This window comes from Lathamus discolor, chromosome 6 (assembly GCF_037157495.1).
Source record: "Lathamus discolor isolate bLatDis1 chromosome 6, bLatDis1.hap1, whole genome shotgun sequence".
Classification (NCBI taxonomy): Eukaryota; Metazoa; Chordata; class Aves; order Psittaciformes; family Psittacidae; genus Lathamus; species Lathamus discolor.
In genome coordinates, this window is record NC_088889.1 from 81,550,662 (window position 1) to 81,565,704 (window position 15,043).

The following is a 15,043-nucleotide window of genomic DNA, read 5'->3' on the forward strand; positions in this document are numbered from 1 at the left end:
TCTGCAGCAGTAATGCACCAAAGAGAAGCTTGTACCTTGGAATTAACAGCTCCTGAGACACCATCTACTCACCTACATCCGTAGAACTGCAGAAGAGTTTGGGTTGGAAGGGACCTTAAAGTTCATCCAGCTCCAACCCCCTGCCACAGGCAAGGACGTCTTCCACTAGAGCAGCTTGCTTCAAGCCCCATCCAACCTGGCCTTGAACACTGCCGGGGATGGGGCAGTCACAGCTTCTCTGGGCATCCTGTGCCAGCGCCTCACCGCGCCCAGAGGGAAGAACTTCTGCCTAATATCTAATCTAAATCTGCCCTCTTTCAGCTTAAAGCCATTCCCCTTGTCCTGTCACTACATGCTGTTGTAAACCTCATGTAAACTCAATGACTCGAGAAGAGCCATGTAACTATTAGAGGGGAAACCTTGGCCTCATCTTTCGGTGTTGAGAATAACAGTCCCCTCCTCGTCACCTGCCTCGCTGGCAGTGTCAGTCACTCCACACAAAGAGCCAACAGTCCCTGTGCTCTGCAGATTTCGTCCTGGAGCCTAAGACTTTCAGGATGACACCACAACAGCAGTCACTCTGCCTGGGCTGCAAAAGCAAGTCAGTGGTGTTGCCTTCCAGAGTACATAAACAGGATCTGTTCGTGTAAAGCAGGACTTTCAGCACCTTCAGAAAGGGTCTTTTCTTTTTGAAAAAATGGAAGTGCTGACAAAGTTCAGGAAATTTAGAAGAATTAGAGAACATACTCTGCAATATTTACTACTGCTCCTCAGCCAAGCATCTCAGCAGCCTGTTGAGAAAGTCTAGCCAGAGCTGTATGGTTAGGCTTGTCTACAAACAAGGATTCATAGCAAAGCATTTTGTGGGGGCATGGGAGAGGGAGGGATGGCAGGAGGCAGGGAGGGAGAGAGGCAAAACCCCATTCTCATCTAGCTGAAAGCTGGACATAACAGCAGGGAGAGTCCTTTGGGATTAGGAAACTCCACAGACCTGTTTAGTGAAGAGATTTGGTGTTGTGGTAGTTACTTTTACACAAGAAGAACAGCAGCTTTTACCCTAATTAGTGCTCTGCGCAGACGTTGACACTGAACTGAACTCTTAACGGAACACCAGCTTTGCCCCTCTGCCACCACGCTCACTAACCTAGGCGATGAGGATAGGATATTGCCTGTAGCCTTATCCAGAGGGAAACAGAGCTGAAGCGTGTCAGAAGTCACTGGCGCTGGCGTGCATGATTTTGGGGGGTGAGCCCTGAGGGCCAGGCCGGCTGGGTGGGTGGGTGCAGGAGGTCAGTCTGCAGGAGGTGCTGCTGACCTCTAGGGAAAGGACAATGCTCTGGGCCCAGGCCCTGATGCTGCCCCTTGAGAAAGGCAGAGGAGGAAGAAGCCAACCAAGGAGCCTGGAATCTCCCAGTCCAGAGACGAAGGGCCACCTTTATTGTGCCGGTAGAGGGGGGTCACAGCGGTCGCTCAGAGATGAAACACGGTTGGTCCCACTGAGGTGTCCAGGCTGTGCGTTGGGAGTTTGGGCCTGATGTTGCAAGTGGGAGTTGTCTCACACCCACGCGGGCTTAGCGGGGGTGGAGCTGCTGCCGCTTTCCAGTGCTGTGGAGTCAGAGGATGCTGTCAATGGCCGATGCCTGCTGGTTCTGGGGCTCCTGGTCTCAGGTAGTGGCGAGCGCTGGGACAGCCCCTCACTGCCTGGCTGTGGGTGCTCCTTTCACCATGTGGTGCTGGCGGTTGGCTTCTCTCCTGCTGTCTTCTGGGCCGCGTGTAGGCAGTTTGGGTGTGACAGTTCAACTGGGAGCATGCTGGGGAGCCGTGGCACCGCCCGATTGTTGCAGTGTCAGTGTCTGGTGCCAGGGAACTGTGGCATGGCTATAACTCCTCCTGGCTGTCAGCGCTGCTCCCTGATGACTCCTGACTCTCACTGCTGCAGCAGCTGCTAGCACGTGCTGGGGAGCGCTGGGAGAGCCCCGACACAGCCTGCCTGCGTGTGCTCCTCTTTGCACGTGGTGGCGGCGTGTGGCTGCTCTAACGGCGTCTTCTGCGCCGCGTGCTGGGAGTTTGGGCCCGGCGTTGCGAGCGAGAGCGGTCTCGCACCTGCACGGGCCCGGCGGAACTTGAGGCGCTGGCTCTTTGTCGTGCTCCGGCGCCACGGGATGATGCTGACGGCCGCTGCGTCGTGGTGCGGCGGCTGCGGCTGCGGCTCGCACGTGCTGGTGAGCCCTGGGACAGCCTGGGCGGAGCCTGTCTGCGGGGGCTCCTCCCAGCTCGTGCTGCTGCTGTGCGGCTGCCCTGGGAGCGTCTTCTGGGCCGCGCATAGGGAGCTTGGGCCCGACGCTGCAAGCGGGAGCGGTCGCGCACCCGCATGGGCCCACCGGGCCTGTTGCTCCGGCTTCTTCGCAGTGGTGCGGAGCCACGGGATGCCGCCGATGGCTGCTGCCTGTTGGTGCTGCGCCTGCGGGTCCCACGTGATGCGGAGCACTGGGACCGCCTTGGCACCGCCTGGCCGCAGGTACTGCTCGCAGTGCGCGTTGCTGGCGGTCGGCCTCTCTCCTGCAGCCTTCTCGGCCACGTGTAGGGCGTCTGGGTCTGACGGGTGCACCGGGTTTGGCGTCGCCGTCGGTCAGGCCCAGGGTGGCTGGAGAGGCTGCTGCCCTCACACACTGGGCAACTGTGGCATGGTGCTGATGGCATCTGTCCGCTGCTGCTGGGGCTGCTGGACTCCTGTGCCTGAGGCTCCAGAGTGTGCCCCGATGCTGCTGGGCTGGCAGTGCTGGGGCTGCTGGACTCCTGTGCCTGAGGCTCCAGAGTGTGCGCCGATGCTGCTGGGCTGGCAGTGCTGGGGCTGCTGGACTCCTGTGCCTGAGGCTCCAGAGTGTGCGCCGATGCTGCTGGGCTGGCAGTGCTGGGGCTGCTGGACTCCTGTGCCTGAGGCTCCAGAGTGTGCTCCGATGCTGCTGGGCTGGCAGTGCTGGGGCTGCTGGTCTCCTGTGCTGCGTGTCCAACAGTCTGCCCCGATGCTGCCTGGCTGCTGGGGCTGGGGCTGCTGAACTCCAGTGCCAGAGATCCAGGAGACTGCCCCGATGCTGCTGGGCTGGCAGTGCTGGGACCAGCGAGCTCTGAGCTAGCACTGGGGTCTACAAGGGAAAACAGGAACATTAAGGGCTTGTCTCCCAGGCCTGGGGCAGGGTAGGCCAGAGAGGTGCCCCTGCCCTCCTGGAGCAGACAGGCTCTGCCAAGCCCACAGCAGGCACCCACTGCCGGGCCTTGCCTGGCCCCTGGCCCCAGCCCAGGAGCACCCGGGTGCTTTGACACTTACAGGTGTCCAGGCCAGCACAGCTGTCACACTCCCATCTCCGTGTGTCCTCAGGCCTGTTCCCCAGGTTGGAGCAGCGTCTGTGAGTGCCCACAGCAGCGCAGGAGTGGCACAGGATCAGCTGCCAGGGCCTGGGGAAAGAAATGGGTTCATGTCTCTAAGGAGAAAGTGCCCACAGCATGGGATTGTCCAGCAGAGCTCTTGTTCTCAGCCCTTCTGCTTCGAGCCCCTGCTGAGACAGAGATCCCGTGCCGAGCCCTGGGGTGCATCTTTGGCAACTTACCCCTTTGACTTGTTTTCCTCCCTTCCTCCTGGACAAAGGCACTCCCTGGCATCGCAGCTCCCGTGCCTCTGGTACAGGTCTGCATATGCGTTGTTATCTTCCCATGACGCTTGTCTGACGGAGAAAGGAAAATTGATGAGCCCCTGCTGCCACAGCCTAAGGCATATGCAGGGCCTCCCCGCTCTTCTTTCCCCCACACCCTGTTTCCAACGCCTGCGTGGAGCTAAAGCCTGGACTTGGGGATCAACGGAGGGCCACAGCTGCGGGGGCAGGTCCAGGCGTGGCACAGTGCTGGCCAGGAGGACACCAACCTTACAGGGATTCGGATCCCCATGCAGAGCATTTCTGTTAGGAACAGTTTTGTATTTTGACACAGAGGGCACTGCAAGCAAAAAGCGGCAGCTCGCATAGCCTGCCCCTGCAGGAGAAACAGAAAGAGCGTGAGTGAGGCTCTGGTGCTGCTGAGAGCCTGCCGTGCCCGGAGCAAGGGAACGGCTCCTACCCAGATGCACGCCCTGTGGAACCAGGCATGTTTGCATGCTGGGCACACCATGGTCCCATAGGTCGTTCTGCCTTCAACAGGGTCCATGCAGATGAGGCAGTTGGTGTCCTCTGGAGCCGCCAGCTCTTGCTGTTGTGGGCGGTGCTCCCAGCAGAAGGAACTAGGGGAAGAGGGAAGGGATGGGTGAGATGAGAAGCGCTGGGTCCTGCCCTGGTGACGGGGAGAAGGGTAGAGGGGGTACCTGTACGGCAGGAAGTAACGGGTGATGCATCCACCCTCCACGGCACAGGGGAGATGGAACCTGCGGCCGCAGCCGACCTCGTTGCAGGCGACGGTGGCCCCCATCTCGCCACACACAAAGCAGACCTGGAAAGAGCAGAGCAGCCCCCATCAGCGGCAGCCTCAGGGTCTCCACAGCCAGAGCCACACCTCGGGGCAGGGCGCAGGATGTGGCCCCAGCTGGATCACAGGCCACAGATCCACCTGGCAGAGCAGGCTCCTGTGCTGGAGCCTGTGTGGAGCCGCTGGGAGCAAGACTGCTGTCCCAGAGCTGGGTGGAAAGGCTGGGATTCTGTTCTTGGCATCTGCTCTAAGCTCCCGCAAACCTCTCCTGGCACGAATCACCCTGATCATCTCAGATCCTCACCATCTCGGCTGCCAGCTGGATTACATATAGAATATCCACAGAAAGAAATTCCATCTGTTCTTCCTCTTCGGTCCCTTGCGGTTGAAGGTCACTGGCAAAGAGCTGCAGAAGAGCAGAGACAAGGAGCAGATGAGGGGCATGTGGCAGGGCAGGTGCGTTGCAAAGATGAAACCAGCCCCAGAGGAACTCACCAGGCAAAAGCGATGGACACAGATCCCGTGATGATCCTGTTTTGGCCCGCAGATGTCCGGGTCTGCCTCTGCGCGGCGACACAGCAGGCATGCTGGAGGGGAGAGAGCAAATGCCACTGAGAATGAGCACCTCTGTGGGGCCAGGGATGCGTCCCGGAGGGATTGCCCCCAAGGGCTGCTCTGTCCCTGCCTAGCTGGCTGCTGAGCAGGGCTGGAAGCCTTGGAGAGGAAAGGGCCCTGCAGGCATGGGTGTCCCGGAGGGTGCGCACTGCCCGGCCCCGGTCCCGCTTGCCAAGCAGAGGAGCGGCCCTCCTGCAGGGTGGCTTTGGAGCTCCTGCCTCCCCCCGCCAACTCTCCCGGTCCACGCCGACAGCCTCAGGAGTCCCTCTGCCTGGCTGTAGGAGGGGGACTTTGCTCTCACCCTGCTCCATCGAGTCGCGTCTCCTACGCCTCCTTGCGGATGTGGCAGACATGAACGGTGGGCGTTTGGAGAGTCCCTGTCCCAGCAGCGCTGGGGCTTCTTCTCCAAATGCTCCTCTGCTACCTCTGAGGGAGAAGAGAGACGCGGGTGAGCTTGCAGCACAGGCCCAGAGCCCTGCGGTGTGGAGCCCCCTCCTCCCTCGGCAGGCCCCCAACAGCCCTGTCCCTGCCCTCTACTCCCCGTACCTCACCGGGTCGCAGTGATGATGCACTGTGCCCGGCGTTCCTGCTTTTATAGGCCTGCCCCCGCCGCCAGTCACAGTGGCCTCTGTGACGTAAGCGCCGCTGGCCTGCGTGCGCCCCAAATGTGGGCAGGGCACCCTCGGCCACACGGCACCCATTGTGACACGGGCACTGCATCACAGGGCTGGATGTGAAGCGCACAGGCAGGGACCCGAGCCCTTGGCACCCAGGTCAGCCGGGCAGCTGCTCCACCTGCAAGCGCAGAGTCAAGGGCAAGCTTAGGGACATGGTTTCCTGGTGAACTTGGCACTGTTTGCCTAACGGTTGGACTCGATGACCTTCATGGCCTTCTCCAACCTAAATGATTCCTGTGACTCTCATTGCCGTTCCGCTATTACTTTATCACCATTTGCTTACACTATGATTTTCCTTCAGTCGTCGATTCCTTACCATTTGATCACCGCTTCATCATGAAGAAAGCCCTTTTAGTTAACCCACCAAGGATGACTTCCCTGAATAATTCACCTGCGACAGCAGGACAAACACCAGACCGTGTCTGGAGCACAACCAGAGTAGAGGAAAAGGAATGATGGAATAGTTTGGGTTGGATGGACCTTCAAAGGTCCACTTAGTGGCTGGCGTCTTGTTTATAGAGAAGCCGCTGTTGGTTGTGGCAGTCATCAGGACTCCGATAAACTCATGCGGTGAGCGCAGCTAAAAGAGGCAGCTAACAGATGAGTAGTTTCTCTGCTTTCCTTTGAGATCTCCTGGGAACTTCTAGGGGTGCCGGAGAACCGGGAACTCTTCAAGGGTTTTCAGGGTGCTGGCTGCAGCTGGGAAGGGGTAACTACAGGAGGCCTGTGTTCCAAGTAAAATTAGCATACCTTGCAATCCTTGGATTACAAGTATAACCCAGATCTCAAATCCAAAATTAATTTGGACCTGCCTGACAGTTTTTACTGTTAAATTTTTAATAGACGTTACCATGTCCCTTACTCTTGTTGGGTTTAGGGGTTGTTTGTGTCTTTTGAAGCTTCACTGCAGGTCATTGTTTTACGACTTTGCAAGTTTATTTCTTAATCAGATGGTGGTGGGGAATAGTCCAGGAATCTCTTAAGAAGAACAGCACATTGAAAAGGAAAAAACCACCACAGACTCCTCAACAGAATGTGCCATCAGCACGTAATGAGCTCAGATAGCTTATCAGTACTGAGGCAGAGTTAGAATTATTGGGAAGAGTAACTTTAGTGCATTTTTTGTGTATACTGATACGGGACGACTGAGTTTTGTACTGAGGAGAAGTACTGATTTAGTTTGTGCCCAGAGAAAATATCTTCATTGCACAATTCATCAAGCATATCAGAAGAGGAGAGACTGGGTTCAGATTTGGGAATATTGTAAGCTTTTATATAAAACACTTCATAACAATGGAACAGTCCTGGCATAAATACATCCAACAGATCTGAAAGCTAAAGCACTCACAAAAAAATCACAAGTTCTATCTGTGCTAAAGGATACCTCAAAATTCCCCCGCATTTTCAACTATCTTAAACATGACATTGTCATAGAAAAGAGGAATATACCACAATGTCAATACTGTACTTTTAAAACAAAGGTTTTAAATATACATCTGGACATTTAATCTGTGTCCTAACAGAGCTTGCTCTGATCCGCATTGACTGAAACAGAAGATGCAGGAACTCTGGGCTTCTCTTCACCAGAAGGTTAAGTATAACAATTTACAATCATATAAAAATCCTCCTACCACGGATTTCCAGTATGCATTTTTTTTTTTTACTTTAACCTCTGAAAAGAATCAAATCAATTTCACATTTATATGGAATCACTTTCTATTTAACTTTTCCATGGGTCCTAAAAATGTACAAGGTGTTTGTTTTATAGAATCATAGAATAGTTAGGGTTGGAAAGGACCTTAAGATCATCAAGTTCCAACCCCCCTGCCATGGGCAGGGACATCTCACAGTAAGCCATGTCACCAAAGACTCCATCCAGCCTGGCCTTGAACACCGCTGGGGATGGAGCATTCGGTGCTTCCTTGGGCAACCCATTCCATCTAAAGCAGCTTTATTAAAAGTAAAACTATGACATCATTTAATTTGGCCTGGATTTTCTAAAATATTTTCAAAATAACAGAGGAACCCATAACTATACCCAGGAAGATGCTTAACTCGCTGCATACTGTCTTGCTCCACTTTTAACTACTGAGGAACAAGAATAAGCCTCAAGAGTTCTGTTACATTTCTTCTCCAGTTTACACTCTATCACACTTTCAGGCACTGCAGGACCAGCAACTTCAGAGTGCACCATCATGCAGGAGAACAAAATAGATTACAATGTCATTAATGCGTTTTTGCTAAACCTAGTCAAAATAACAACGGAACAGGCAGTTTGGGCCTTGGGCGTGCTCTGTTTTGTCCAAGTTCTCATCTAAGAGGAGGGTATGCATGCCTTTAACAGAGAGATGTCTCTAGAAAGAGATGGTGCCAGAGCAAAACAGCTGTGGCTCTATACAGCTGCTCGGCAGTTCTGTTTCTTGTCAGGAATGAAATCCTTTCTAGTCACTAATGAAATCTCAACCCAGTCACGGTAAGCCAGCTTTGCCCTGGCTTTAGAGTCAGTGCGATGTGTTTCTCTCGTGACTCTTCAGAGCCTGAAAACACTTCCTTTCTAGAAAAGCTGCTGCAGATGATGTCCATCTCTGTTTTCTGCAAGACAGTCTTATCTGAGAGCAAGGAACAGCTTTATAAATACTTATGGGCACTGCTGCCTTGAACTGAATCCCCTTTGCGCGCCCCAGGACCGCAGCAAAGGCGGGTTCAGCGAAGGGGCATTTGGGAAGCGGCTCAGCGGCGCCCCCGAGTCCGGCCTCTCACAGGGCCGACACCCGGCCACAGCGCGCCCTGCCGGCAGCGCGTATCGCCTGCGCATGCGCGCGCGGTACAAGGCGCCCTTTTGGAGCCCCGCTTCTCTGGCGCCGGGTGGAAGTGACGCGTTGTGGGCGCTATGGCGGATGCAGCGGGTGGGCCGCAGCCGGAGGGTGAGGGGATCGGTCGGTCGGTCGGTCGGTCGGTCGGTGTGACCAGCAGCACTCATGCTCTAGCCTCCTTGTCCGTTGCAGACTGCCCAGGGAGCAGCAGCGCCCAGGCGGGCAGGGCCGCCGCCTGCCAGGCCTGCCCCAATCAGGGGCTCTGCGCTGCTGGCGCCGCCCCGGAGCTGGGCGGGAGGGGTGGGCCTTGTGTGTAGAGGGGCCGCCTGTGCAGTAAGCGGGCGGGGCCTGCGCAGGGGGCGGGGCCTGTGTGTAGAGGGGCCGCCTGTGCAGTAAGCGGGCGGGGCCTGTGCAGTAAGCGGAGGCTGCGGGAGCGGGTGGGAGGGGGGTCGTGGTTCGGGCAAGGGGAGAAGTTTGTGCTGGCGGAGTTCACGGGGGCTTGGCCAGGGGCGGGGTTTGAGCTGGTGTCTGCGCGTCGCTGAGCCGTGTGGCTGCCGCCGCGGAGCTGCGGTCGCGGCTGCGGGCGGTGGAGCGCACGGTGCTGGTGCTCTCGGGGAAGGGCGGCGTGGGCAAGAGCACGTCCAGCGCACTCCGGGCTGGCGGCGGACGAGGCCAAGCAGGTGCGCGGGGCGGGCGGCGCGGGGTAGGGCTCCGGCGGCCGCCCTCCGCTTGGACGCGCGGACCCGCTGTGGGTGCGCCGGAGCGTTCCAGGCGGCTGCCAGCGGGGGGCTGGGCTGTGTTCCAGGTTGCTCTGCTGGACATCGGTATCTGCGGGCCATCTATCCCTAAAAGGATGGGTCTGGGAGGAGAAGAGCTAAGTGAACGCTTAAACGTGTTGATTGAAGGGTGTCTGTCCAATTTTTCATTAACGTTTTAGGGTCTTGTAGGGTTTATTAGAACGTATAAAAGGACAGTTTATTGGGAAATGGATGTGGCAGTGGGCAGGGAAGTACAGGCAAGATGGGCAAGTTCAGCGTGATGTAGTCTGTAAAAGAGTTGTCTCCTTTCAGGATGACTAGCTCTGCAAGCCAACTTTTGCTGTATATTGGCCATATATTCATGGCTACGTAGAACTTAAGTGATGTCAGCATGATCAGCCCTAAAATATTTAATATCAATTTATAAAGTCATGGGTAAACTTCTTGCAGGTGGGTTGAACAGTTGTTATTCACTTGCTAATGGAGATCTGGCTCTCCTGCAGCTCTTAGCTCAGTGGGAGAAACTGAGGGGCACCTTGATTATTTGTCATCTGTGTAATGGGAACTCTCTGAAATCTTGGCTGCTAGCCCAAGGAACTAATTAAAAAAAAACTATAATAATTTAAAAAATAAACTCTCCCCCCCAACCCTACCACTCCCACACAGAGAAACCCAGTTGTTACATTGGTAAGAGTAGACGGGGCGAGAGTGTTTTGATGATTCTATCACAAATGGGTAACAGAATTAACTGCATTTCAGGCCCAGTTGTGTGTGTTAGTCTGAGTACAGAAGTCAACACGCTTCAGATTCCTGGAAAACATTCAAGGATTTGTATTCTGTGCAAAGGGTTTAAAATGCGATCTGCCGCTGTTTAAAAGCAGCTTGTCCCAGTTCCCTCTGCAGCCAGCAGTCCGGAGCAGTTGAAGCCAAGCCAGTATTGCTGTGAAGGGGAAAAGAGGGAGAAACTGAAGTAACAGAAATGCATGTGCAGGGTTATGTCACATGAGAGCAGTGAGAAACATTTGTGAGTAAGAGCTCAATGCAGAGTGTAGATCGTGAAGAAATGTTGATGCATAGTCCCTTTGTGCAGGAGGCGTTACCTTACAGATACAGAGTCCAGTCGTGGAATAGTACAGCAGGGCTGGAAAGTAGCTCCCACAATGTGTTCTGATACTTGAACCGTAAGCACAGCCTCCTGTCAACAGAAATCTTTCTGGAAAAGAGCAGCTTTGTCAAAATGTGCATAAAATGTAGAATAAAAGAAGGAATGGAAAATAGTGGGAAAAGTACATAGTAACACACAAGCATTTGGCCTGTTTTATATGACAGTGTATTAGACAGTGTACTAGAGGTGGGTAAATGTAGTTTAGTTTTATGAGACAGTCCATGGTCAGTTTGAAGTTGTGCATTTCTCCTTAGGTCTTTACTTGGTCACTTATTTGTCTCTCCTCTTAAAAGAGATAGAGGGCATTTCTGTGGAAAGTAAATTGTAATTTTCATGGAAAAACCCCAAACATTTGGACTCAAAACTTTCTGCTGCAGTGCCAGAGAAACAAGGGAACAATTTCATTAGCATTTATGGGAAATATGAGCAAGTGCAGTGCAAGAAGTGTACCCAAGCTCTTGGTTTTTTTATCTTGCACCGTAAAAAGCACTGGCAAGAGATATTGTGAGGGGTGATGAGGCGGTGAGGAGTCCTCTATGTATAACATTTCAGAAATCTTCCTATGAGCGATCTGCATTTAAAAAGCAAGCAAACCTATCTAGAAATGTGTGCTATAAATGAGATCTGCCTAAATCACAGATGGACCACATGTGTTTGTTAATGATGAAAATTAATCCAGTGAAGCTGACTAATCTAGTAGAGTGCTTTCCCAACGTGGTGGGTGCCCTCATTTGCCTTTTTGAATAATTTGTGGAAGAGCAGCAGGAAGATCTTCTGAACATTAGGTGAATCGACAATGGACTAGAACAGAAAAAATAACTTCAGGGGGTTTTATTCTTTGTGCATTGCATCACTTCTGGACAGTATGCCTAGGTAAGTTTATGAATTTTCACAACTCTTCCATTCTAAGCTTTATAGTTAGTAAAGTTCTTCTAATATGATTCTGTTCAAGCTCTGCAGCTTAAAATGCAAGTAATTCATGGCTTTTAAGAACACATCTGTAATGCAATAATAACGTGCTTCTGCCTTCATGTGTCCTTAAGGAAGTAATAGCAAAGTAACTCTGAGGTTTTGAACTTGGATTCTCGTTTCTGTTCATTGTTGTAAGTTGACCAGCAAGGGAATAGTTGAAGTTCATTATGCTGATGTATTGAGAAACTCTTGTTTTTGAAACTAGGGCCCGAGTAGTTCTCGAATTTCATCATCCCTTTCCAAGAGAAAGCAGTGGCAGAGAGTTGTACAGAAAATTACTGGTAGGCCATTGTTCAACCTGAATGCACTCAAGTTCCAACAGTGCTGGTACTTCTGGGTCTCAGTCCGTGTTTCTGTCTTATGGCAATGCTGTGACCTGTGCTGGGTACTCTGAGAGTGCTCAGTATGGGCTAGTTGAGATCACTAACAGATTTTGATAAGTAAACATGAAACCCAGTGCTGAGTGTTCAAATTATCTAGGAGATGGAGGAAAGTAAAAGGTAAATTAGCAGTAACTAATATCCGTTGCACAGCAGCCTTGGAAAATCAAACTAGATTTTGGTTGATTCTCTCCCGCCACCCTGGGGAAGCAGGGGGCTTACTTTGCTCTGCTTACATCTCAGAAGAACTAAGTCTATAGCTAATTAAAAGAAGCGGCTGGTGTTACAGTATGAAGTCTTTTTTTGCAGTTCAGTAAGTGCCATGCTTGAAATGAGACTTGCATGTGCTGGGAAAGAGAAGATTTATGAACCACAGTCTATCTTTACAGTCTTAGTTCCACTTTTGCATCTTTACAATTCTGTATAGTGGGGCTGAGTAACAAAGCCTCAAGCTGAAAGGTTGTGTTCCACTGCTGTGTGGGTGTGGAAGGACCTGGACTGCCAAGGAAAGCATCTAGGACTTGGTAATGGTGGTTTACAGGGTATCACTGGCAGAGCAGAGATGGTGCCAATTATGTTCATGTACTCAAGGTTGTTTTGCAGTCAAATAATTGCCTGAGCCTTCTGATTTAGGCTAGAAGAATCTGGCTGGAATTCATGAAAAGTCAGAAACTGTCCCTGTTGCCTTGCAAGCCCTTGGGAAGATTTTGCTTAAAGACGTGTGCAATTGGAAGTGCGCCACTTGATGAAAGGCTATCTGAAATGGAACAGGGAGCCCCCCTGTATATGTGCTCCTATCCAGAAGTCTGCTTGCCAGTCATACCCACTACTACAGGGTTCTGACAAGTCCTGCCTGCTTTACAAACTAATGAAAGAAGTTTGTCTTTTAAAAGTACCTCATGTTTAGACATCCCTCATTTTCCTGCATAAATAAAAAGATAGACGCTTATAATACTCTCGATAGGAAATGTCACCAGAATTGCCACGATTGCTACCAGAGCATTTAAATGTTTTTATCTGATTTGAAGAGGAAATTTAAATATAAATAGTACCGTATTCTTTGGTAGAAAGAATCTGTGATGGAATTAATGTTTCAAAATAAATCCAGTCGCTCACAGTAATTACCCAGGTAGTATATTGCCTGTGCAAATGCAGTTCAGGGCCTGCAGCAAGATGTTACTTCTGTCTTTCCCCTCTATGCTCTTCTATTAATAAAACCAAACCAAAACCTAACCAATTCTAACTTAGACTGCTTCCAGGTCTTTTTAGCTTTAAACACTCACAAATGTGTTTTTGACACAGCACTTAAATTTAGGAGCTTAAAGGAATGGGTGCCTTTTGTTCTCATCAGAATAGTGAATTACTTTTTCATTTCTGTATTTCTTTCAGGTTTTTTAGTTGAAGTAGAATTTTGCTATTTGATTAATGGATTCAAGGCTGCATAGTATTCTTAATCAAGGCTACTTAGTATTCATTCACTTCTTCCAGCTGGTACGTGCTTTAGTGAGCTGGTTAGTGGTGACTTGTTTTTCTGCCAGATTCCTTTGCCACAGGCTCTTTACTGCTGTTGTTGAGCAAGAAAAAAAATAAGGCAGTGATCTGGATACCAAGGTCCGCAGAGAATAGCAAATGGAGGATTGCAAGAGTGTCCAAGTAGGAACTGAGGGTGGTGGCCGGTTGAAAAAGCTTCAAAAGCAACCAAATTAATAATTGAGAGCACACTAAACCCTTACATAAATCACTGTTGGCTTGGTACCTAAGTGGGACCTTGAAGTGCAATTTTTAAGATGTAATGATTTAAACATAGATGTATCAATCATTGTGATTTTGTCGTCAGAATAAATCAGACGTTCATAACCTGCATGTCATAAAGGAAAAGTCAACCAATTGCCAGTGAAAACAAATTGCAGTGCAGTGAGATAAAGCCCCTGAATTCAGCACTCCCTCTCATTAAGATGAATTAGTTGCGATCAAAACCATCAGAGAACAACGTGCACAGGCTCATAGGTCTCCAGGGCATGCGGGAAGATTAGTGGCATATATTGAGCCTAATTTTCATTGAGCAAGAAGGAATGTTCTTTTCTTTATCAGAACAGTGATCCACCTCTTTACACGATCTCTCTTCATGGACTGTTAAAGAGTTTCTTCCATCAGTCCTGTTCCACCTCCACTAAAGAAATGATGAGTCTTCTAGCATGTATTTCTCATGTTACAGCCGGTAGCTAGATCACATTTTGCCAATATAACTTTAAAATCCATCCAGTAGTGTGCATCCAGTGCTTTTGGACTATCAAAGGTGGAAGCTGGTATGTACCAACAAGAAACCAGCTATTTTCTTAGTATGTAATGATTTTTTTAAATGGTTACAAGATAATAGATCAAATTATTGGTTATTCTTCCTGTCTCTTGCTCATTCAGTATAAAACTGCTGTATTGAACCTGTTCAGCCAGATAGTTAAGGGGATAGGAATTACAACTATTTTAAAACTACTTTAGGTGTACTCTTCTACTAACTGGTGCAACTGGTACCAAAGATACATGTTCTTCTGCAATCTACATATATATGCTTATGAAACCAAATTTTCATCATCAAATGGAAGCACAGTGAAATCCTAGTTAAAGTTTGTCTGATAGACCTGTGTGATAACCTTGCACAGGGTTAGCCTAAGGGCCCAAATGTTCAAAGCTCCAGCGATGGCTGTGCTCTGCTGGAACTAAGGAACTGCCTGCTGTTGTGGGGAGTGCTAAGAGAAGGAGGGAAGTGACTATTCCAAGAACAGACTTAACCTGTGAGTAGGGGAAAAGCAATGTGTTGTTGTAGCTTTCAGTGACAGATCCAAATTTATTTCTGTTGCTTTCAAATAGAAGCTTTTTTTTAGATGCTAATTAAACATAGCAGAACTGTCCCCAACATCTAATAAAGGTTGATAATGCTATTTTAGGTGACTGGAATATACTGTCTTCTGTTCATTCAATATAAGATATATTGTGAGGAATGGTGTAGTACAGGATAATGCGCCTAAATGTTAGTAGGGAATAATACACTTAAATATTGTGTCTGTGTATTGTTGAATTCTGAGTGGCTTTATTTGCTTTTCTTATTTTAATTTGTTCATGCAGTTCTTGACCTAGCTACTGTTATCTTTGTTCACTGCAACAAGCTCTTATTATGCAATCATCAGTTATGGCTTTTAGATGAATGGGCGTAGGGGCT

General features: G+C 50.4%; 1 protein-coding gene across 4 annotated transcripts in view; it reads left to right on the forward strand.

Annotated features, from left to right (window-relative positions):
- The window catches only part of MPV17L (MPV17 mitochondrial inner membrane protein like), a 218,884-nt gene that overhangs the window by 153,340 nt on the left and 50,501 nt on the right, over window positions 1–15,043 (forward strand). The window contains exon 1 of one of the 4 annotated variants that reach the window (XR_010613664.1): window positions 9,043–9,234. The exons of the other annotated variants lie outside the window; for them this stretch is intronic. The gene's annotated coding sequence lies outside the window, so the exon portion shown is untranslated. Of the gene's footprint in view, window positions 1–9,042; window positions 9,235–15,043 lie in introns of those variants that run through there. 4 annotated transcript variants of the gene reach the window in all.